Below are 23,648 nucleotides of genomic sequence, written 5' to 3'. Positions count from 1 at the left end.
CAGTTTAGAAAAGCCAGGGAGAAGCTTGGAATGGTAAGACTTCTGAGACACTACGGTCTAGCCAGTCTAGCGCAGTAGGGAATGGAGAATACATGGCTGGACAGCGAGCTATTTTGTCAGCAACGAAGCTTATTCCTCTACACGTCCATCTAGTGCGTAAGGCAGTTTGTCAGCTTAATTTGTGCTTGCCGTATTTATTGCTCATACTATTGGCATCTCGTGTAACTTTGTGAGTTCTACCCCGTGGTCGTGTTGTTCTCTTCTAGAAGACCCAATACCAAGAGCAGGCATTCCACGTTCAACTTGATCGATGCTGATGTACCACGGCAACATCTCCAGACGCAGCCTCTGGTCGGGGTGGCCTGCAGCCAAAACACAGAGGCACCAATTACCACTACTGCCATAGGTAGCTTCATTTGTCACAGCTGGTGGCTTGTATGTGTTGCTGACTGAATTTTCTGGTCAGGTATGCAGTGCATTCCTATGGTGTTCATCAGTCGAGGTTACCAAACAAGGGCGGTATTTTCAGGTTTGGATCCTGCATTTTCTCAATGGCCGTTCGACTTTTTATAAGCAAGCTAGAGAAAAAATCAATAAAATATATACTTTTTCTATGTGGGGAAATTAGATCAGGTCTTGTTGCCATGTCTTGCTGTGATATTTAACGTGGGCCTACCATGAGCTGGTGCTACATAATTAGTATATTTAGAGCCACTACATCAATCGTAGCTGGTTTAGTGGCTTTAAGTAGATTGAGAGACATTAATTTTCCATGAACCCTCGGCTTCGTAAACATAACTACCAAAGCATGAAATGTACCGACGAAGCGCGCCTTGAAATCGTACATCTAAGGGCCCTGAAGACAAAACACAGTTTTGTTCAATTTTTTTTATAATGCCATCCGGTAACTTACTCTGCTCGATTCCAGGCATGAAAATAGTGCTTAACCAAACAGATGCAAGAAATATTGAAGAACTTCCAAATTTCACATTACATAGCCGTGTTATGGGCAGGAGTGATGTCATAAGAGTGACGCCAAAGTTCAGAAAAGTGCGAATGCTTTCCAACATCAAAACTGTGTCAAAGGTTCATCAGAATATTCACTGAACGTTTGTCCAATCAACAGTGAAACCTTCAGACCCAAATCACAAACGAAGAACGAACCGGTGCAACAATTTTCCGCAGTAAGTAAACCCATCTACGAACAATCTAAATGTATACCGGTATGTGGCTTACGAGATATAGGTACACTATTGTAACCCTTCTTCATCATCAATGCATGTATTGTCTTATCTAGAACCGTTCCCTTTTCACGATTTTCAAATAAGGATTTTGACACAATGGAAGTCCGGTTCCACGCATGTGCCGTGTGTCCAGAGATCTCAGAGTTTTTCGGTCGACCGGACTACGGGGAAATGTACGAGTTCTTTGACACAACGCCATCGGTACCACTAAGAAAGCTTTCACTTGAAGACATAGTCATCTGTGTGTAAGTGCGTGTTAGCATTCAAGCAATACAGTGAAAAGACTCTAGAGGCCTCACAATCATGTTTCTTGTCGGTGGCTTAGATCGATGCCCGCCAATCACACAATGAAGATTCTGTGACGTCTAATTAAACTTTGTCCAACACCAGAGGGAATGACACCACGCTGCCGTGAGGCAGCACGAACTGAATTTATTGCGGTCATGCTGCTGCCTACTCAGCGAGCTCGAGGCAAATATATAGTGTTTCCAGACGGCTAGAAGAAGAAAGAAGCCGAAGTTGGGGATTTCTACATACACACACCGGAATGAGCTTCAGATCATTTCAAGGTAGATTCTATCGGGTACAACAGCTGAATCAGTCTTTTAAGGATGGTTCCACTTGGTAGGTGCACCATACATGCTCCAATACGTCCATCTCGTCCGACCAGCATCTCGTCGACCACCCCCGTTTTCTACAGCTGTCTTGGTACTTAAATCCGTACTTGGATTTGACTCCACTTGCATGGAGAAAGCTTCACATTTTAACCACCTTCTTATAAAGGGGCCTTGATATTTTATTATTGCCATAAAAGAGAAAAAAAATAACGTTGTTCTTGATCGCATTTAGGCATGTCTGTTTAGTCTTACACTCTATGCTTTAGAACATGAATATTTTGTCATGATATTGACTTCTTGTGGCGCAGCTATAGGCACATGTACTTAAGGCACGTCACGCCACATATTGAAAATGCAACAAATCTCCGGAACAGGTGTTACAAAATATTTTATTTTCCAGAGAGAAAGAAACATTTTCCCAGAAATATGATGCGCTAGAAGGCTGCGTTTACAGGGCTAAATTAGGCCACATATTATTTTGTGGTAGCCCTAGCACCTCAACTTTCTGCAAGATCATGAATAGAATCATGAGCTACACACACACTCCTAGCAGTAACAGATGGTCATGGAAATTGTACATTAGGTGTGTTAATGAATTACAAGCTGACAACAATTCATGGACTTTGAAGTTTAATCCTTTCGGCCCTGGTGTCCTATATTTAGGACATTACCCAAAAGTCTTCTAGCAATTTGAGAACAAAACGAAAACAGATACTTTTCCGGGAAATAGTTCTTTAAGGATGCCCCTCCTCACTGATATAACTATTGTTCGTTTTTTGCTATAGCTGAACACATGAAAGAGGAAGGCATTGCAGTGAAGACCAACGTGACGTCAGGGTGACTTCAAGGACTGAAGTCATAGTTAAATCACATGACTGTCAATCGAAAAATATTTGCACTACCAGCTTCAATTTTTGTATGTAGCTTAAGTTCTTTCCAAAATGTAGGAAAACAAGCAAAAATATGTTTTCTACTCGGCTTTAAAATTTTAATTGCCTAATGACCTAATTAGTTGTAATGCCTGTAGATCGCTAATTACATGCATCAAAAGCTCAATTTTTTGTTTGTAAACTAATAGGGTACTAATATTAAAGAAAACACATAGAAAAAATCTTCAGTAGAAAGAAAAAAATCACGGCTGAAAGGGTTAAGAGCAATGCCTATAAACAACCAAGTCAGAATTGCTTAATTAATTTCAACAATCTGTATGCCTTTCATATCACAGACCAAACATAAAACTGAACTAGAAAAGTAAAAACAATCATGCTGCTTGAATCAACAGCAAAACAATCATGAGCGAAAGCTGTGCAAGTTCAGTTATAAAATATGGCTAGCACAAACAGGAGAAATGACGAGTTGAAAAGAAGGGGACGGCGTTAAATAAACACAACAGTTTGGTGTGAAGTTTTCAAGTCCTGACAAAAATAGAAGCGAAACAGTGCGACAGAAAAGAAAAAAAACTGAGAACAGCACTGCAACTGCAATAAAATCAACAAACACTGTTTTTGATCAGAAAAGGAAACTTCACTGAGGACATTCACTTAAACAATAACAATGAATCTTGAGAACACAAGAAACCAGTTTAACGATAAAAGAACCAAAAATTAAAAACCTTAAAATAAGCAATACACTAGCAAAATCTTGTGGTTTCCCATTCGCAAAAAGTCACCATCATTGTGTTCCTCAACAACCTGCCAATCACTCTCCAACTACATCGGAGACTTTCAGATACTTTGGAATGGCAATCCAGCAGTCATCAGGGAGCTGGTCTATATGTGTGCCTTTTCACGAGTGGCACTCAACCATGTGGCAAACCACTCGGTTAATGCGCATGTAATTTTCCCGGACAAATACTCTCATTGCCCTTACAGCCACGCGTGCTTCTGCTATGCTCATGTCTGAAGCGCGTGCCACATAGTGGAGCAACTGCTCCTTGGACCTGAATTTCTCAAATGCCTCAGCAAAAACCTTGCTGGTGTTCTTCCTCAGCACAAAATCTGCAGCCTTGCGAAGGCATGTGAGGTTCCGCTGGAGGGCGTTTTCCAGGCTTCCAAAAGAGCTGTCGATCACATGGCGAATAAAAAGGGCACTTCAAGTGATGAACTGGTTTTCAACCACTGCTCGGTTCAGCACGAACATGCATTCAGGTGTCAATTCAAACCTGCTCTCAATTTGAAACCTCCATAAAGTTTCGTTGCATACAAGCACCGTAGCAAGCATGCATGCCGACGTCACGTCCATCCCACCACAATGAATTTCCAGCTGAGTCACGTGCTTGTTGAAACTAAGACTCTGAGCGACAGCTGCAGCATGGTGCATACTTACAAACTAAAGGCACATTCTTTCCTGGCACAAACGTGTCGTGGCTTAGTTTGAACTGTATAGGCGCCCATACAGGCTTCATGGTTCTGAAGTAGCAACATAAAGTGTAGCTTTTTTTATGAGGAAATAATGCTTGCAGTCAATAGAATGACTTCTTAAAGGACCTATCTATACCTATCTCTCACCTGATTGGGAATGCAGTGAAGCATAATTTGAACAGAAATTTTGCGTAAGCTTTTCTGAAATTTGCTGCCTGAAATGTTGGTATAATACCTGCGCTTTGAAAAACTTAATCTGTGATTCGTTCAATTAGAGTGCTACTGGGTTTTTGTATCTTCCTTACAGGCTACTCTCTGACCTTATGCTTCTTCCTAAGATTACCTGTGAACTGCGTATTTCAAATTTTTCTGCAGGATATATTACTGTAGCTGTACATGTTAACATATAGAAATTTCAGACATTTAGTGATTTTTTTTCAATAATATAAACTGCCTGTCTTGTGAAAATGTTTTGTATGCTTCATGCTTTACCTTTGAATACTAATAATGGAGAAATTTGTAATAATGAAGAAAGTTGAACACCACTAAATTTTGATTCATGCCCAATGAATGGAACCTAATGCAACCAATTATACACTTTAGAAAATAATTTGTTGCACCAAATGCAAAGCATAGTATTGTGGATATTGCAATATTTTGTTAAACACAATAAATAAAACGTATTTTGTTTAACAAGGGCCACACAACTGTGTTTTACAGCCCTACCCTCATTTGCATCTACTCGAATATGGGCTCACAAGAAAAGTGTCTTTGCTGGCACGCAGAGTGGCCTGTTGTAGTTGAATGTGTTTTACATTTATTTTATACAGAAGCTCAGTTGTAGACTGTAAGGCAGATTTTGGGCCTATTCAGTTGTGGTACGTGTGAACGCCAACTTGATTTCAAAAGCACCTTTTTTGTTTGGCGGTCTATTGGCTCGGTATGTTCCCACAGCTCGGTTCGTAACATTAAACTTTAGATTCATTTTCATCACTTTGCTATCAATATATGTTTGCAATACCCATGAATCACTTTGCTGTCATTTTATGTTGGCAGAACCAGTGAAGTGTTCACGGCACATTTAATCAGACAGGAATAAGGTGGAGCGACCGTGACTGAACTGAATATTTTTCAGTTTGACATCCTGCTTGCTGCGTGGCTCAAAAATATTTCCCGTATAAAACTTCAGCTGATAGTGGGGTGAGGAAAATGTGGATATTAGCCTATTGATTGACTAGCAGCATAAAAGTGCATTTCATTTCTAATGCCGCATAGAAAGCTCTCTAATACCCTAGTTACACGGGCACGCCTAACCATGGTTACGCCTAACTATAGTTAGCCGGCTTAACTGCAGTTAGCGCTAACCATGGTCAGCCGCTGTTACACGCAATCCGAGCGTGTGGGTCAAGCGGTCACGTGGCCTATGCAATCGCGGAATGAAAAATTACGTTGAAGCTACTGTAATAAGAAAAAAAGAGATGTTGCAAGTTTATAACAAACTATTCAAAACAATAGTTGCAAAACTATCTATTTGAGCGTACACGTTTACGTCTTTTTTTATTTAGATAGCGCGAATGTAAAAAAGTAGGTCGTGGTAAAAACAACCCGTCAACACTGTCTACGAAGCCACTCAACAAGCCGAGGTCAGCCAGAGCCAGCGCCAGCGCTGTAAAAACTTTGTCGTCGCTCATGGTCGTCGCTCTTCGTGGTCGTCGTCGTGTTGTTGGAGTGTGTTTTTGCCATGCCGGATCGCTTCGGCTACCTTTTACCGCTTGCACTGCTTCGCGTTGCGTCAAGTATTTAGTGTGACTCGTTTGCCGTGTGTAGTGTGTGTGTTTTAAGTGACGCCCGCACGACCATGAGCGAACAATGCCTCCAAGCGTCGGAACGCTTCTACGAGCAGTTGTTTCACCTGTCGTAAAGTGTTCGGTGTACTTTGTTTGCTGTGCGTAGTGTGTTTGTGTGTGTTTCAAGTAACGCCCGCCTGACTGCGTCACATTGAGGGCGGTGGCTTTAAGCGTCGGAACGTTTCTGCTACGTGGTGCTGTTTTACCTATCGTGATGTGTTCAGTGTGCTTCGTTTGCTGCGCGTAGTGTGTGTGGTGTGGAGGGGGGTTTAAGTGACGTCCACAGACTTGAGTCGCATAAGCGAACGATGGCTATCTTTCGGAACGCTCATGCGGCGTGGTACTGTTTCGCCTCTCTTTAAGTGTCCAGTGCGTCTTGTTTGCTGTGGGTTGTGTGTGTTGTTTCGGGTGACGTCCGCGCGACTTCGTCCCGTGTGAACGATGGCTCTTAGCCGACCGGTATTCAACGATACGTCCGACGACGGCGAACTTCAATTTCTGACTGCCCTTGCCGTTAAGCAGGCAGCTATATACCAGCTGCAGATGCAACAGCAACATCTGCAGGCCGAAATTGAAGAAATAGATGAAGAGCTGCGGCAGACGGCCAAGAGACGTAAACTGCGGATGGCGGCAATCATGCGCCTTTGCTCCCGTGAGCGGCGTGTGTGGTCGTACCACCGCAGCGGTTCGTGGTACGATACCACACTTCCAAATCTGCCTGACTCTGCCTTCAGAGAAAACTTCCGCGTGAGCCGCACGACATTCACGTACATAGTAAACGCATGCGAGTGCATGAGGCGGCAAGACACCAACATGCGTCGAGCCATCCCCTTGGACAAGCGTGTGAACATAGCTAGAATAGAAACACGCATGTTGCCAACTGCAAGTTTAAGATTCCCTGCATTTGGTATGAAGTGAGGTTTTTCAATCCCGAGAACTAAGGGGCCACGAGTTTTTCGTTAAATTGCAGCAACACTACACATAGCAAAAATAGTGCACACCTAAACAAGCAAGTTAAAATGAACGATATGTTGGTATTGCCTTGAAAGGCTAGTAGCAGTGTTGGCTACAGTATTGCAGACCATAAACGGTAGCTCCTTTGCCTTAAGCTGTCTCCCAGGTAAGTTGCCTTTGTGAAAATTGAAGTGTTACTTGAAATAATGGCATATTTGTCTTCTGCTGAAGCAACAGAAACATGCCAACTTGATATATGTTCAGATGTATGAATTCATTTGTGGTTGTTGCGCAAATGCATGACATAATGCCCTTTGTGCTCAAAAAGAAAATCTGTTCCTTGTAGGCGTATCTACATCCCAAGCTTCAACACCTAGCTGTGGGGCCACATGAAGTGTGGTGAAATGGGATATTGATTTTAAATGCAGAGCATTTCAGTAACTCACGATGTCACCCGCGTTGACGTCCGTAGTCGTAGTCCGTACCCCTCCCCCTACACTATATAAAAGAAAATACTATCTGGCGCCAAGTTTCGATCCCTCGACCCTGCAGGTGGAACGCAATGTACATGGTGCTCTACCCACTGCGCCACAAAGCCGACACAGAATGGGACGCAACGAACGCGCCTTATATCGTTGACTCATTCAAATTACTGCTGGCGAGCGCTCTCTCGTCAGCAGTTGCCACAAGTGCAACAACATTAACGTAACGCAAACTACTTAACGACGTGCGCCCCCGGCAATGCTCTTGATCGTGCCCCTCGAGAGGGGGATGTTTCGCACTTGATCGCACTTCCACTGCTCTCTGCGCATGCGCCCCGTCGCTATAGCAACGGAGGCGTGTCGTCTGCTCCCAGGACGCCGCGGCGCCAAATTGAAACGGGTGGTGAGCGGTGGTGCCGCACGCCGCTCGTCGAAACGCGCCGTCGGAAACGAGAAACGTCGTCGCCACGTCTACGATCGAGATAAATAAATGCAAACGTAAAGCGCCAGACATTCGCCGCATTTACTTCATCCGGCCACGAACAGCTGATCCGACAATTCGTGTCTCGATATGTGCTGGCTAATCGGCGCTAGCATATGAGCTTTTTTCTCGCTCATTTTTTTTATTCCTACTCATTTTCATGCCCGATTCCATTTTGCGGTGAAATGTTATGTGTATATTCATAAAAAGGCCGTTGAAACAAACTGAATACAATTTTTTTATTCCAGGACATCTTTGGTACTGTTCTTCACAGAAGCATCACCGTCCTTCTTCCACAAGGGACTCGAGAAGCGTTTTCTCTACCAGATGCCCTGTGGCTACCATAATTAACTTACAATGGACAAAGTTAGCTCAGCCATGATCTTCAGTATCTATTCGTTATTTGTGATGGAGTTGTTTTTTCGTATACAGTTTTGTGGATTGTTTTTGTGATTTGTTGCACCCTGCTTTTGCAAGTCCTTTTAGAGGCTCTGAAATGTATCCTTGGTACATTTTGTATCCTTGGTACATTGAGCCAAAGATACAACTGTATCCTTGGCTCATAGCTTTGACCACCAAGTGCTCAAAGCTTTGTTGCTTGAAGCTGAGGAATATACACTGCAGGCCAGCCTATGGGGGGGGGGGGGGTTGGACGCGCACATGCACAGTGGTGTCTCGACACCAGAAGTGCCATTTTGCCACACGTTCGTGTGCCCCGGCTCATTTTGCCACCGGGTGTACATTCTTTAGGCCGGGCAGCCCACTACTACTAAACTCAATGTAATGTATCTTTTCATCTTTTCACTCTGTTTAGCCGTTCTAAATTAAAACTGGTAGACATTTTTTTTCAAAGTAACAGGTCCTGCAGTGTAGTTTTGATATAAGAAAGCATCAAAATATGTTGCTTTTCAATTGTGGGTCATTAGCTATGCAACTGGAAGGTTTGGCATTATCATATTCATTTCAGTACTGTTATGCCGGCATTCAGTGATAGTGTACTTTTGCATTCGTGTCCCTCACGAGTCGTATATATGGTAAACTTGCAATGAATGTTCTTAGTGGTGGAAAAGAGGCATAGTTTTGAATTTTCTTATTGGAGAGGCCTCACGATAATTGCGAAAAAAGCCTCCATTGTGTTTACATTAAAATTTTTGGGAAAACAGATGCATCCTGCACATGTTTTTTTGTCAAGTTTTCTTCTCACTAATTCTCAGTAAATTTATATGCAGTTTCACATCCTCAAGTTGCAAGCGGTGACTTACAGGAAGGCCTGGATGCTGACCTCCATAGAATTCCGTGCACCTGGAGCAGAAGCACTCAAGATTTCAAGAGCGGGGGAACTGACATTGAGGATGAGAGGAAGTGTAATTTGGGATTGATTTCCACACACTGCGCAGTGCATGTTGAGATGACACCCACCACTAGTGCCAAGAACTATTTCTCATGCCATCTGTGTCCATACACTTCCAATAAAAAAGATAATGTAGCAAGACACATCCGAGCCCACACGAAAGAGAGGCCATTCCGATGTGAGGTGTGCTCACGTTCATTTAATCGGAACGACTCTTTAATGAGACACATTGCCATACACAGCAACGAGAAAAGTTAAAAGTGCAGAAAGAGTGCTGCAGGCCAATTCAAATCCAGGGCTGATTTGGCTCAGCACATGTACTTGCATACAGGAAAGAAATTTTTCAAGTGCAACATTTGTTCACCTTTTTTTCCTCATAAGTCAACTTTAGCCATGCACAGGTGCTCTCACAAGGGTGAGAAACTTCTGTTGTGACTATTGGCTCAGTATGTTCAGTCAGAAGGTCAGCTTAATGAGACACAGATGGCAGCATACGGGGAAAATGCCCTTTGCATGCAGTGCCTGTTAACACAAGTTCACTCGTAAGAGACCCTTTCTGTTCCTTGTTTCTGCCCACAAGTGAGATGAGATAGCCCAGTGCAGTATTCATTCTTATTGGTGTCCAAACAGATCACTATTGAAACGAACCTGTTTTGGGCTTATTTTTTTATTGTTTTTAACTGCAGAGCTGTTGAAGCTTTTAGTTCCACCGTCAAGTGTCACCAGAAAACTCAGCCCAGCCAAACGTACATGAGTGTGTGCCCTACGAGGTGTGTCCGGCATCGGCCAGCTCAACCTTTGAGAATACTCTGCCCAGCATTCGTGGTGTAATCTCGCATGCTGTAATTGCCATTTCTCAAGTAGGGAGCACAGACGCCGAGTTCGCGAAGCTGGTTGCCACGGGTTCTGGCGCGTTCTAAGGGGGTCCACTTTTGGAAACATGTAAAAGCCCGTGGACAAAATGATTTAGGCCTACCAGTCGCGAAAAACTGTCACCAGCCTGTTTGGAAATCCATGCGAGGTGCAACAGCTGGGTCTCGGACAGAGGGAGAGGGGCCGCCAGCTCTGCTGTTTTTCTGCCTTGCACCACTAGTGGAAGCAGTGGCAGCTTTTTTGTGTGTGTCTAAAAACTTCGTGCTCCTTTTTTTGTCTTGATGGACTAAAACAAGGTTTTTTAAACAATCTTGTTGCTGAATTTCAAACTCAGGACGGCATGTCTTCATTCTCTTCAAATGTGCATGTGTGAACTGTTTCCCATTTCACAGCGAGATGGGTTAGTAGAAATGTTACCATTTCACCAAGCCATACTAGATCACGGACACCAATTCAAACGCCTAGACGTCTGCTTTTTAGTGTTAGCATAACCCTTTAAATGCAATTAACATAAAGCGATTGGTGTCATATTACCTGACCTAGTAGCTATCTGCAGGACTAATAGGAAGCAGCTGTTTGAAGTTGTGTGCGCGATTCTGTTGCCTGATCTTAACAATAAACAGAAAAGTAGATGTCAGTGTTTCCAGATATTCAAAAGGACATCAAGAGCCACCACATATATCATTCATTTGTGATAAAAGGGGGTTGCTTACAATAATGAACGCTCTGTGTGGCTGGCCCACTGATAATTAGAGATAGCCGTGTCTGTGGATCAACTTCTAAAAATTTCTCCTGTGTCTAATTGTGGGTAAAAGATTAGTTGAGCTAATCTTTATAATACAGTAAAAATAATCACCTCTAACTGCTTGCAAAAACAAGGAATCTCAGCACTGTTACATAGGGCATATTCAAATCCAAAGTTGACCAAAGCTCACGAAGCACATGCAAAGGATTAAGCTGCTGTGGTGCGGTGCCTTATGTGCAGTTTCTTTTGTGGCCAATGTACCAAGCTAAAATGTTACACTAAATTTAGGTAATGGCAACAGATTGGAGCGCACCATTTATCATGGGAGGCAGTCTATCTGCCGACATTTGTTAATGCTGCTGAGTTGTGGTTGCTGTCGTGTTGGTAATTTTTAAGAACGAAGCAAATCTCAGTATTGCTGTCCTTGTCTATTGGTGCTGGCTTTTCCCGACTGTTTTTAGTAGTCACCATTTGTTATATGTAAAACCTGCTGTCAAGAGGTTGGCAAAGCATTCTCTGTAAGCTGCTCGTGCAACGATATATGTATTTCTTTTCGAAATGCTTCTAATAGTTTTCTTTCATGACGACAATTACCGAGCTTGTATCTGGGTGTCTACAGAGCTTTTTATTTCACTCAATTGATAGCGTTTTGAGTGTCGTATATAACCGGACTGTTTCACCTTTATCAGCAGCTCACATCACAGTCCAGTAGTAGTTGTTGCCTTCTCTTTCAACCAAAGAATTGCCTTAGCCAAGACTGAAGCAACATTGTTTTTTGTCAAATTAAGGGAATTAAAATATCAGATGGGAGCAGCAGTTTTATGCCTAAATAAAGTACAATGCATGTGTCATTTGCTAGGACATTTTGCCTAAACCATTTCCTAGCAGGGCACTTACACGTGTTCGTGATCTCAAAAAGGCTTCGGACATTGCCGTTTTGTCATTATATAGGCTGTATGAACCTCTAAACCTTCCTGAAGTCGAAAAGCAAAACAACAGTGAGTGCGAGATTTGTGTGTGTGATTACTGAACCGTTCATTGCCCGATTCTGCTCCGCATTTGTACACAGCGTCCCCCTTCTCTACCCCCCCCCCCCTGCGTTTGCTAGCTTCTGATAGACATTGTCCTACTAATAAAAGTTGAGTTTTGCAATGGTACTTTCTGCTTCATTGCATAAAATTCTAGACTACCTTCGTTTGTAAGCTATACAATATTTGTTAATTTATTTATGAGTGTCTTAACTAGTAAAAATAATTGTATTGTTTGCATTAAAGGGTACCAGCCTCAAAACTATCAAAATATGCATAGACGTACAATTGTACACAAATATAAGTTTGCTATCTAAATTATGGTCAATTTTTTTAAGTATGGCTGGATCATGTGGCACTGCAAGCATTAACAGTAGAAATGAAAAATGGAAAAGGAAGTAGACATACGTCAGTACAAATCACAAAAAAAGCATTTATTTAGCTCATCGTAATAAAATACAAGCTTCAAGCACACTCTTTGCAACTTGTCTGAAAGATGTTGGTTGCTACAGGGCAAATAAAACTTCGCACTTGGTCGCATGTGAGGCCACTTTATGTAGTCAGCTTCAGATTCTGTTGCGGGAATTGAGCTAGTGGGTCACATGGCCATTCCCTTTTTTCCTATTATATAGTTTATTTGGGTGAAGAGTGCAGTGTCAGTATGATTCTAATGAGGCAATCTTAACCAAACTTAACCAATGATTCTAATGAGGCAAACTTAACCAAACCAAACTTCATGGCCCGTCTAAGGACATCGACCCCCTCCTCCTTATTGCAACACAAAAAGGCGGCGCTCTAACCGTCTTCTGCTTGGGGGTTTTAACACCCCCACCATACGCTGTGCAACGACTTAGCCCTCCCCACCCGTATAGGAAGCTAGTTTCACGCGACACCAACTCGGACCTGACTTTTGCTCGAAACGCCCTTCATTTCGAATGGTGGAGACTACCCGATACTTCGGGGAGTGACCAGCACATTCTGGCACTCACTCTTTGCTTCCTTTCCCTCAAGCGTAAAATCGTCACGCTACCTCACCGATTGGTCCTCGTTCCGCAAGGATCCCACCTCCCCGCCTGATGACATCATGGATCTCGAAGAACAGACATCACAATTTCTGTCTTTGGTCCAGAAATGCACAACCTCAGTGATGCTACCGGCTTAGGCCACTTTGGAGCAGCTTTTGGAGCAGGCAAAAATGCGTTTCGGAGCAGCAAAACCAGCTTTCGGAGCAGATGTTGACACCTATTGCATTCTTGATAGATAATCGCTAAAAGCACGTCCTTCAACGATAATAACAATTAAAAGAACCCAGAACATGTATATTTTGTCCTTTTTCTGCATTGAACTTTGTGCAGCGGCCCGCAAACAAAAAAAACAAGCTCTCATTTTTACACAATAGCAGATTTACTATGAACAAACCAAAAATTGCTCATCACAACAAACATGCTATGTAAAATCGACCACTATTGGAAGGCTATTGTGGGAGCACTGACCAATACATCAGTAGTGCCACGGCTTTGACTGCATAATTGAACATCACACTCCTCCACGCGTTGCCCATGCATCACTATTTAGCAGCGTCAGCGCTGCCACCGCAAGGGTCTAAAACTACAAGCCACCGACAGCAGTGCTATTGTTTACAAAGGCAGCGGGCAGCCATTTCTGGCAACCAACATGCAGCACCAGGCTTAACCTTGCCCCTTTACAACACGTTTGCCGCAAGCAACCAAAACGCCTCCGTTAATGACAAGGTAGCCCATTAGTCCCCCCCCTACCCCGAGACTGTGTTAATTCCCTGCGAGGCCACATGCACACATTTCACCTTCAATTTCCCAGTATGTGAATTCTATGCCTCTATGAACTCTACGTGAAATCTAAGACGAGCGTCGTCATATGCCTGCTGTACTCGATAAGCTCTGAAACAAATTCAGGCGTCGTAAAATTGCCGTACTCCCTCGCTGGCGCGCAGCTACGTCACCGTTTCCTGACCTTGCATATCCCCCCCCCCCCGCACTTTGTAAATTCTCATCTGTTTACAGTAAAATCTCGATGATACGAATCTCGTGGCAGGGCGAAAAATATTCGTATCATCCGAAATTCGTGTGAACAACACAGACCAAAAAACTAAGAACTAAAACAAGTTTTCGATTATTTCTTTTTTTACTTTCCGTGACGTTTTTCTGCTTTTTTTTTAACCTCCATGTCGCCGAGCGGTCCTTTCATCTCTTCACTCGCGGTGCCCAAGCTCACTCAATACAAGGGCGTTTTTGCACGCGATTCGCGCGCGTCGGCGTTGTGCGCGCAATATTTTCACGCCCGCGTCGGCGATTCGGCGCCCGCGGACGAGCGTGGCACTGGGAGGAGCCTGACGACTTGCGCCAACGGGAAGGCGCGCGCCTCATGGCGGCAGTTACGAAGCGTTCGAGACAGCCGATTGGCTCCGCCGGAGATGCTTAGGCTTAGCACCCCGACAGATATTTCATGGGCGCTTTCACTAGCGGGGCGGATGATGTTTTATAACACCGTTTTCGTTCACATTGTTAGCTAATTTACCGCACAAGAAACTTCATGTGTGCTTTGAGCGGCATTTTAAAGAACAGTTAGAAGCGGTCTCTTGGGCGTCCCGCACCACTTCGTGACCGAAACCGCCGCCATGTTGCCGCGGCCGGCCGCGCCCCGCGCAGCGTGCGGGTGGTTTCGCGGCGGCGTCAGCGTGCCTGTGGAGTGCACGGCGCGTTTTTGCGAGCTGAGCACAGTTCCTGGAGAAAGCCGTTCCTGGAGAAAGAGCGACAGAGAGGGCGGAGAGCTCGTACGTCAGCGTAGCTCGCTCGCTCGGCAGTCGGGCGCCTCGCCGACTCGTTATTATCTGACGGGCACTGCAGGTCCGTTCGTAAGAGCCCAAACTTTTTCAATTTCAAACAGTGCAATTTCGCCGACACTTTAAAATTCGTCTCATCTCGAAATTATTACCCAAATTCCACTGTAACTACAACGCCTGCGTCCTCATCTCTTGCCTACTTTTCTTCCAGCAAAACTCCGCAGGCACCCAGTCGACGCGTACGCTGTCGGGGCGCGTTGGCGGGCGAGTACGGCAATATCACGACGCCTGACGTTGTTGCCGAGCTTCACGAGTACGGCACGCATATCACGACGCATATCGCGGCCCGAAGACCGCGAGGCGGACGGTCGCAACAGCGGCAACCGGTCTCGCGAACATAATAAGTCTCGGATAAGGGGGGAGATTAGGCGTTGTGCGCCTACATGCGCAAAATGCATCATCGCCGACTAGAGTGCCTAGAATATTTCAGAGATATTCTAGGAACTCTACCTGACTCTACCGTTACCGCTAAAAGGGTCAGTTTGCCTTGGCTCGGATTGCGGCCTGAAAACAGGAGTACCGCGATGTCGCTTTCAGTCAGTTTCGTTTCTGAAAGTCGGCGTACACACTTGGGCGCAGAATCGCCAAATTTAGAGGAAATGTAGCAGGATGTAGCAGCCAGAGCACTTGGGCGCAGTTAGGCGCAGCAGTAGCATCACTGCAACCTTTATCCCCCTCACTACAGCCATGGAATCCCTCTGCAAATGCCCATCTCACACATTTGTGGGCAGCCCGATGAAGCTTAGTAAATTGTTGGAAGGCGCAAGCACAATTCCTCGCTAAAGCGCCACATAGCTGAAGTCACCCAGCATGCCGCAGAATACGCTAACCTTGCGAACTCAGAATTGGCGCTCATCCTCCTCCATCCGATGACTACATGGGTACGGTGAACCCTGCGCTTGATGCCCCCTTCACGATTCTAGAATTTCCGCAGGCCCTCGCCCGCATTACGTGCAATACCACCCCCGCATGATTGAATAACCAACAAGATCTTACGAAATCTTGACAAAGAGACACTCAACTCCGTCCTTACCCATCTACAAGCACTGGGCAACTGGCACCCTCCCTGCTTAGTGGAGGGTAGACATCACCCTCATCCTGATACCGCACAAACCAATCTCCATTGACAATCTTCGTCCTATTTCCCTCACTTCATCACCATCACCAGCCTATCTACGCCCACTGCAGGGCACAGGCCTCTCCCATTATTCTCCAATTACCTTGGTCCTGGGCCAACTGCGACCAATTTATCCCCGCAAACTTCTTGATCTCATCTGCCCATCTAACTTTCTGCCGCCCCCTGCAACGCTTGCCTTCTCTAAGGATCCACTCTGTTGCCCTTAATGACCAGCGGTTATCCTGCCTTCGCATTACATGCCCTGCTCATGTCCATTTCTTTTTCTTAATTTCTACTAATATGTCTTTAACACCAGTTTGCTTCCTGACCCACTCCGCTCTCTGTTACACCATTCATTTTCTGCTCCATTGCCCGCTGAGTCGTTCTCAATTTAAGTTGAACCCTCTTAGCGAGCCTCCAAGTTTCTACCCCGTGGGTGAGTACCGGTAAGATGCAGCTGTCATACACTTTTTTCTTCAGTGGCAATGGTAGTCTGCTATTCATTATCTGAGAATGTCTGCCATATGCACCCCACCCCATTCTGATCCTTCTAATTATCTCTGCCTCATGGTTGGGATCTGGGGTCACAACTTGGCCTAAGTAGATATATTCGCTTACCACTTCCACTGCCTCGCCACCTATCTCGAACCGCTGTGCTGTCCCGAGGTTATTGATCCCTCACTTCATGCCTCGGTAAATTCTTCGAGCACCCCGTTCACTCCAGACTTACGGCATTCCTGGAGGACAATGACCTATTTCCTCACACCATGTTTAGCTTTCGAGCACACCTGTGCTTTCATAACTTAAAGCAAATTATTGAAAATTTAAGCAAAACGCACCCTTTCCATACTTGCATTAGATTACAAGGGGCCTTCGAGAATGTCACGCACGCGGCAATCCTCCAAGGCCTTCAAACAACCAAGTGCGAGGGGCACATACAACTCCGTTCGGGCATTTCTCAAGAACCGCACTGCAACCCTCCTTATTGACCCCTTCCAGTCTGACCCTTCCCTGTCTCTGCTCAAAGGAACACAAGATTTTGTGACCTCCCCTCTTATTTCTAACATAGCCCTTCTTCAATACCCAGCCAATTTTTTTTTTCTACCATCCCCAACCTTCAGCACGCTATGCCGATGACCGTATGGTCTGGACAAGCACGTGCTGGATCCCCTGGAGAGCCAGCAAGCCATCGATTGCACTCAGGTACATGCAACAGCATGGTCCGACATGCGCTCCACATAAATCCTCACCCCTCGTTCTTGAGCCCACACTTGAGGCCGACCCCCAACCCCACTCCGGACCCGTCCGTTACGATCGATTCCATGCTTATTTCACAAGCACACTCACTCCGAGACGTTCCACGCAGACTGCTCTGGGGCGTCTATTCTCCCACAACTTCATGTCAGTGGCTCAGTTCACACATCTCATCAGAAGAATCTGCACCCAGCGCCATGGCAAAAGAACTAGATAACTGCCGTCTTATCCAAGCCCTACTGGTCAGCCGCATTACATACGGTAGTCCCTACGTGAACATCGAACCAAAGAACCTAGCCAATTAAATTAGGCGCCCTTATCAGGAAATCTTACAAAATCTCCCCCAAGCAACTTCATGGCTACTGCCCGCTTTCTTGAATTGGGTATCCACAATGCTTGATTCCAGTGATTCACTCGCCTTGCCCTCACCTGTACAGGCCACACGGCTGGTACTGCATAAACTAGGCTATCCCACACCTCCACTTTTCGATGCCCCCCAGTGTATAGGGATACACTGGGGGGCGTCGGCACCCTTACTCAGCACTCATATCTTCGTTCTCCCGTTCCCCAGTACATTCACACTTCCTTCAATCAAGGCAGAAGACAGGCCCGTGTCACCCACCTCCTAACTGAATACAACAAAACGGACACACGATACACGCACTAGTTATCGTCGACTTCAAATAAGGTAATATTAATTCTCCACGCAAGCACCACAATGGCTAAAGAGACAGCCATCGCTCTGGCAGCAACAACGGCTTCCTCTAACTACATGGAAATTCTCAGACTCGCTACAGGCTTGCCGCAAGTGCTGTGCAGGCTGCATCTCGCCCTCGGCGATCAAGATACTATCCTCAATCAAGGATCCCCCCACATCCAGATTGTGTGGTGATAATGCTACAAGAACTAAGACTCAGTATCTCACTCAGCTCCATTACAGCCACAAAAGATTTCTTTAGCGAAAAAAAAGCAAGAAGTATTTAAGAACTTTCAAAATAAGCGCCACAGTGACGTGTTATGAGCAAGAATGATGTCATACGGGCCAACAATACAACATAATTTTCCGTGCGTTAACTGCACGTTAGCATTCAAGTGATGCGGTCAAATGAAACTAGAGGCCCCATTACAGACACGTCATCGCGACAGGTCAGTTAGGTGGCCGTCGCACAAACAAGAATCCCCAACGTCATAGAAAAGTAGCGGGAAATTGGCTAGGGGGTCGCGACGGCTTCACACGTTTTATTTCACATCTCCGTTATTTGTTCGAAGATTGCGATGATATTGGTATCATTGTTATCGGGACTAAGCAGTCTTTCTAATAAACCCAACTTTTTGCATTTTGTCTTCATGGCTCCTGTAATTCTTGTTTGTACGATTTTCGCATGAAAGCTGCTAGGTAGAACACTGAGTATTTAGGCATTGAAGATGCTTCAGCTACACCGTAGGCGAAGTAGGCCAGTCGTACACTTGCCACCAACAGGTATAAAAAGGATTCAGACAAACCACGAGATTTTATTGGTGTGATCTTACACCAGAGTAAAGGCAACAAACAATATACATCAAGAGAATATTATTAGAACATGAATGTTTGAACAAAATAAACATTGTAAGCATGCCGTTGAATACATTCAGGCAGACAAAAATTAAAAAAAAAAATGACTAAATCAACTGAGTCTTGCTAGACAAAACATTGGTAAGTTTTTCAAACATTATCAGTCACACAAGCAGTAACATTTTATTATTATGAACATAGATCGAAGTATAGACCACCACCAGCGTACATGCAAGTGACTTTGAGACTATAGAAATGTTTAACATACAAATGGTGTTAATTATATAAAGGCTAACAAAGCTTTCAAAAAAAGAAGTAAATCAAGGGAAACTCGCCTTACTACTAGAGGTAACATGGACAAATTTCTCATGACTGCAGTTAAACCCCAGCATAGCGAACTTCTACACTAGAGTACAGTCTGTTCAACATGCTGTTGGAACCATGAAAATCTTTGCTATAAGAAGCAAGATGACTTGCAGCTCTGCAAAAATTGCTCACATGACGATCTGTTTTTTTGTTTGGATGGCATAGATTTAATGTACACGCATAATTCTTAATATACAGTAAAAACTCGCTCACTGATTCAAATTTATGTATAATTTGAATTGCCAAAAAGCCATTAATTAGAACACTTGTAGGTTCCACTCCGGATAATTTGAACTACACGCCCCAGCATTGGTGGCTTGGCGCTTGACAAATAGCAAGAAAATGAACCAGCTGCTCACACATGAGGCTGCGTAACTTCCAGACCGTAGAGTGTAGGTAAAATCAAATGAAACAGATTTAAAACCTTCTACGGTTTGCACTTTGGCTGGTTGGTTCTGCATATTATGACAAAGAAGTTTACAAACGGTGCCCATGTTTGTGCATTCCTGTTTATGCCCTCGTTTAAGTGCTGTTTTTCGTCACCATGCGAACTGAAACCCCTATGGCATAGGTTTTGAAAGACATATCCTTTGTGGACTACATCCATGTGGACACAAGTGCAGTGGTGTGTGGAGTGCCAACAGATGGGCACATCATATCTCAGGTCAAAAGCGCAGAACCTGCCACTGCCAGTGACAACAAGGCAAAGGACAAAGAGCCAGAACAGCCGTCCACTCGGAAGTCATGACCAAATTCAAGGCCACCTGTTTCTTATTGTTTTGGAGAAGGCAAAGAGGAGGGTTTCTGCGTGTGAGAGCAGAAAGAACTGGTTGTCACCTTCATGGATAAGACAGACTCACAGATAAAAGACAAGACTGTGATCACACATGGATGTTTTCAAGCGTCTAAGTGTTGAGATGCTCTACTGCTTTCAATTGCTTTGTGCTGTTTCCTCGTTCAAACTTTTAGTAAATTGTAACTGAGATGCCTTCCCCTTGCGGTTTGAATTAATGAACTATTACTGTATTGCAAGGCTTGAGATCACGTAAACACACCAAAAGCACGCTTTACCACATGGTTGTTTCACTAACACTTTGGGAATGCATTGTCTGCTCCGCAAGATCCCGTGCAAAGTGTAAAGAATCAGAACTGCTTGATGCTACGAAAATGCATGGCATTGGTTTTCAGATATCGTAATCTTTCAAACAAGGAGAGCGATCTGGCTGCTGAGTCAAGGCATCAAAAACCATAGAAGACAAGGGCTTTCGTCTTTTTTTTTTTGACATTTGGTAGAACTTGTTCCACAATGGCAGAAGTAAACGAAATACCACCAGTGCTTTGTGATCAGAACCTTCCCTAGTTTTTTCCTTGCCACCTTGTTTACTGGTTACGCAAACAGCATTTATTGTTACTGGCACAACACTGGTAGTAAGAACTTGTGGAGCAATCTGCCGAGGTGTGCCAATTGAAGGGGCAGTTATGGTTACCATGTGACTACAGACATCTGATGCTACAGAGGAACGGATTGGGAAAGACACGCCACAACAATTGTGAAGCCTAGCAATAAAATATGAAATGAGTGAGCCACTTTGTTTCCAATTGGAAAAAAGGCACTGCTTTAGCCTTGCCACAGGGTTTTAGGTATGAAGGTACATTGAAAAATGCATTGTGGGTCACAATACTGGCAGAGCACTGGCTTTGGAAAGGCGAAGAGTAAAGGGAGCAGCTTCAATAGAGGCTCCCTACGAAGGCTGGCTGGGTGATATAATGTCACCTCCTACATTTTTTTTCTCCTTGCCCGACGCGACTCCACCACATCTGACACAAATGTGCTCTTTCTTTTCAATATCTAAGTTGGAGAAGAGAGGAGAGCAAATTCCACTTTAGATGGCTCATTTCTCATTTAGAAGCACTGAAATGACATGCCAGCTGCTCCGGTCAATGTCACAGATTACTTCCAAAGCTTCTGTGAATGAGTAAAGCTTACAAATGGCAACTAGTATTGTTTACGCATGCTGAAAATAAAATTTAAACAGAACGAACTAGAGTTTGTGCTGATTTTTAACTTGGTTACACTGAATTTTAAACTGTACCCACAAATATGCTTGCCGAGCAGGTTGCCACGTAAAAAAATGAACTTTTTGCTGGTTAATATTTTCCATCGGGTAGCTGGTTTTTCAGCTCCAAAAGAACAATAGTACCTGTTAAACCGGTGCATTCGAATGAAGCCACGTGAGCAAATTGAGCATTTATACAGCCTTTCATCCACGGGGAGTCTGTGATTGACTCAAAGAGCTTTCATCCGTATGTTCACGCTCGTGATGATAAACCAAAAAGCGTTTGTGAGCGAATCGATGTCCACAGTAGGTGCATTTAAATCGCTTTGTGTGGGTGTGCTTGTGCTCATTTAAGCGGGATTTCCGAGTGAACCGTTTTTGGCACTTTTCGCACACAAATGGCTTTTCACTTGCATCGTTTCCAGCAGAGCTGCGGGTGGTTGGCGCATCACGGCTGGTTGCTGCACCAGAGAAACAAAAATTACTTTCGGACATGGTGAGAAACCTTTTTACTGTTTCGTAAAAGCTGATGGATTCATCAGCCTGAGTTGCACAAGAAAACACTACCTCTTTTTTCATAAAAGCATTGACTGCTATTGAAATGTACCAATACGGCATTGTAACTTAACCGTGACAAACACTCGCATATACAAGTTACCCATGATTGCGAATTGAGTTTGTGGGTTGAGTTGCCTGACAGGCTTAGCTTACCTCGACCTAATCAATTCGCAGTGGTGCTTTGTGTCAGTTAAGGCACCCACAAGTGCCTTCTAGGCCCTCCTTCAAGAGAACATCTTTCTGCCAACCACCATCAACTGAAAGAAGTTGTGTAGGCAGGAAGATTTCATGGAAGGGGTCATGTTATGCCCTGCTGGCTCACCTCGACTGTTCAAATGACAAGTCAGCGAGGAAGTCAACCCCCCCTCGTTGCCTCTTAGTTAACCAAACTCGGCCTGATGGCTTTCCCATCACTCCCAGTAAAAAAAACCTCAGAATAAAAAGCAAGTGAGCTGGTTGGCGCATGTTAAAACATAAAAAAACTAAGAACAGTATGACAGCTTAGTAGACAAATGCAGCGTTGACTAAGCACATCATGTTGCCTCTCATCCACGCTTCCTTTCAGATATGTATATTTAAGGCACCTGAAAGCACTACACCTTGAGCCTTGTGTCTCTTAGGTCTACGTCCTGTTTTTCAGTTTTCTTGCATTTCAAATAAACTCTTTCATCTCAATTCAACACTCCCTTTGCAGGACCCGACACACAGGGTGCTAATCATGATGATGTTATTACTCACTCCTAAATGCACGATTTGAGGGCACAGTAAACTCTAAGTAAACACAAACAGCCTAAACAGAACTGTACCGTACCTGTTTGGTTCTGCATAAGAAACACTCCAGTTAACTTAAAATAAGACTCCTGCACTGTGGATAAACAGAACAGCCAAGCTGGTGGGGAGAATATGGAAAAGGTTCATAAGCTGCCCTGCATTTCTGCGGCCAAAGATAACATTATTGCAAAATAAATGGCTCTAGGTAATAAGAATTTGCAAGATTGAGTCTTTCTTATCACCCAGTATAATTGGTAGTCATGAATATACCTTTCTGCCAATGTATATAAAAGGCCAGTGCAGAAGGTTCAAAACACCTGCTCAACATGCCGTTTGCCTGAAAGCTGTTCACACAGCAAAGCGTCGTTTGCGAAACTACACATAATGTGAGGCTCTCTGCAGTCTGAATACAAATTCTGTAATCAATTCTTATCATTATGACATCTCCGCATCTTGACAATCTCTGGCCCACTTTGCTTACGTCTTGTGTGGGTAAATTTGTTGAATTAATATTACTCCGTCTCGAGCCCTACCTAGAAGCCTGGGGGTCCCTTCCGACATAACTTATGGATTTAGGAAACACCTCGGCCCTCGGAAGATTGTTCTGCACCTCAAAGAAAAGTCCTCCACTCCGTTACACACAATTCTCCCAAGCTATTTTGGACCTTGAGCTTAAAGCGGTACTTGGTAATGTATCTTACTCAGCCATCCTTTCCCGTCTAAATACCATAGGTTGCGCCAATGGAACCACAACTATATCACTGATTTTCTCACTTAGTGACGAGCTATTATAATGATGGGAGACCTGAAATCTGCACCAATCACATTAGCGGATTGAGGCACACCTTAAGAGTGAGTCCTCCCTCCGTTCCTCTTTAGTTTAGCTTTTACTAACTTACCACAACTCCAAATCATTCCAAACGTACATCACACTATATATGCAGATATTATGATCTAGAGCAACACTGGTTCTTCCGGTTTGATTTAAGAGGTCCTACAACAAGCCAGATACCCTCTCTATTACTATGCAGCCTCAGTTAACAAGTTCAATCCATCCAAATCTGCACTATTGATCGTTCAAACCTCGCCCTCCCCAGGACTCCCATATTATCT

General features: G+C 44.3%; 1 protein-coding gene across 4 annotated transcripts in view; it reads right to left on the bottom strand.

The window, feature by feature from the left end:
- Positions 1–18,723: 18,723 nt before the first annotated feature.
- LOC144159196 (uncharacterized) overlaps positions 18,724–23,648 on the bottom strand; it is a 63,025-nt gene continuing 58,100 nt past the window's right edge. For all 4 annotated transcript variants that reach the window (XR_013320267.1, XR_013320266.1, XM_077690529.1 and 1 more), the window contains one exon: positions 18,724–21,667. The gene's annotated coding sequence lies outside the window, so the exon portion shown is untranslated. The remainder of the gene's footprint in view (positions 21,668–23,648) is intronic.

The sequence above is a fragment of the Haemaphysalis longicornis genome, unplaced genomic scaffold, assembly GCF_048455015.1.
Source record: "Haemaphysalis longicornis isolate Haplotype H1 unplaced genomic scaffold, Haemaphysalis longicornis Haplotype H1 scaffold_10, whole genome shotgun sequence".
Classification (NCBI taxonomy): Eukaryota; Metazoa; Arthropoda; class Arachnida; order Ixodida; family Ixodidae; genus Haemaphysalis; species Haemaphysalis longicornis.
Note: the sequence above shows the minus strand (reverse complement) of the source record. Positions and strands in the feature narration are given on the sequence as shown.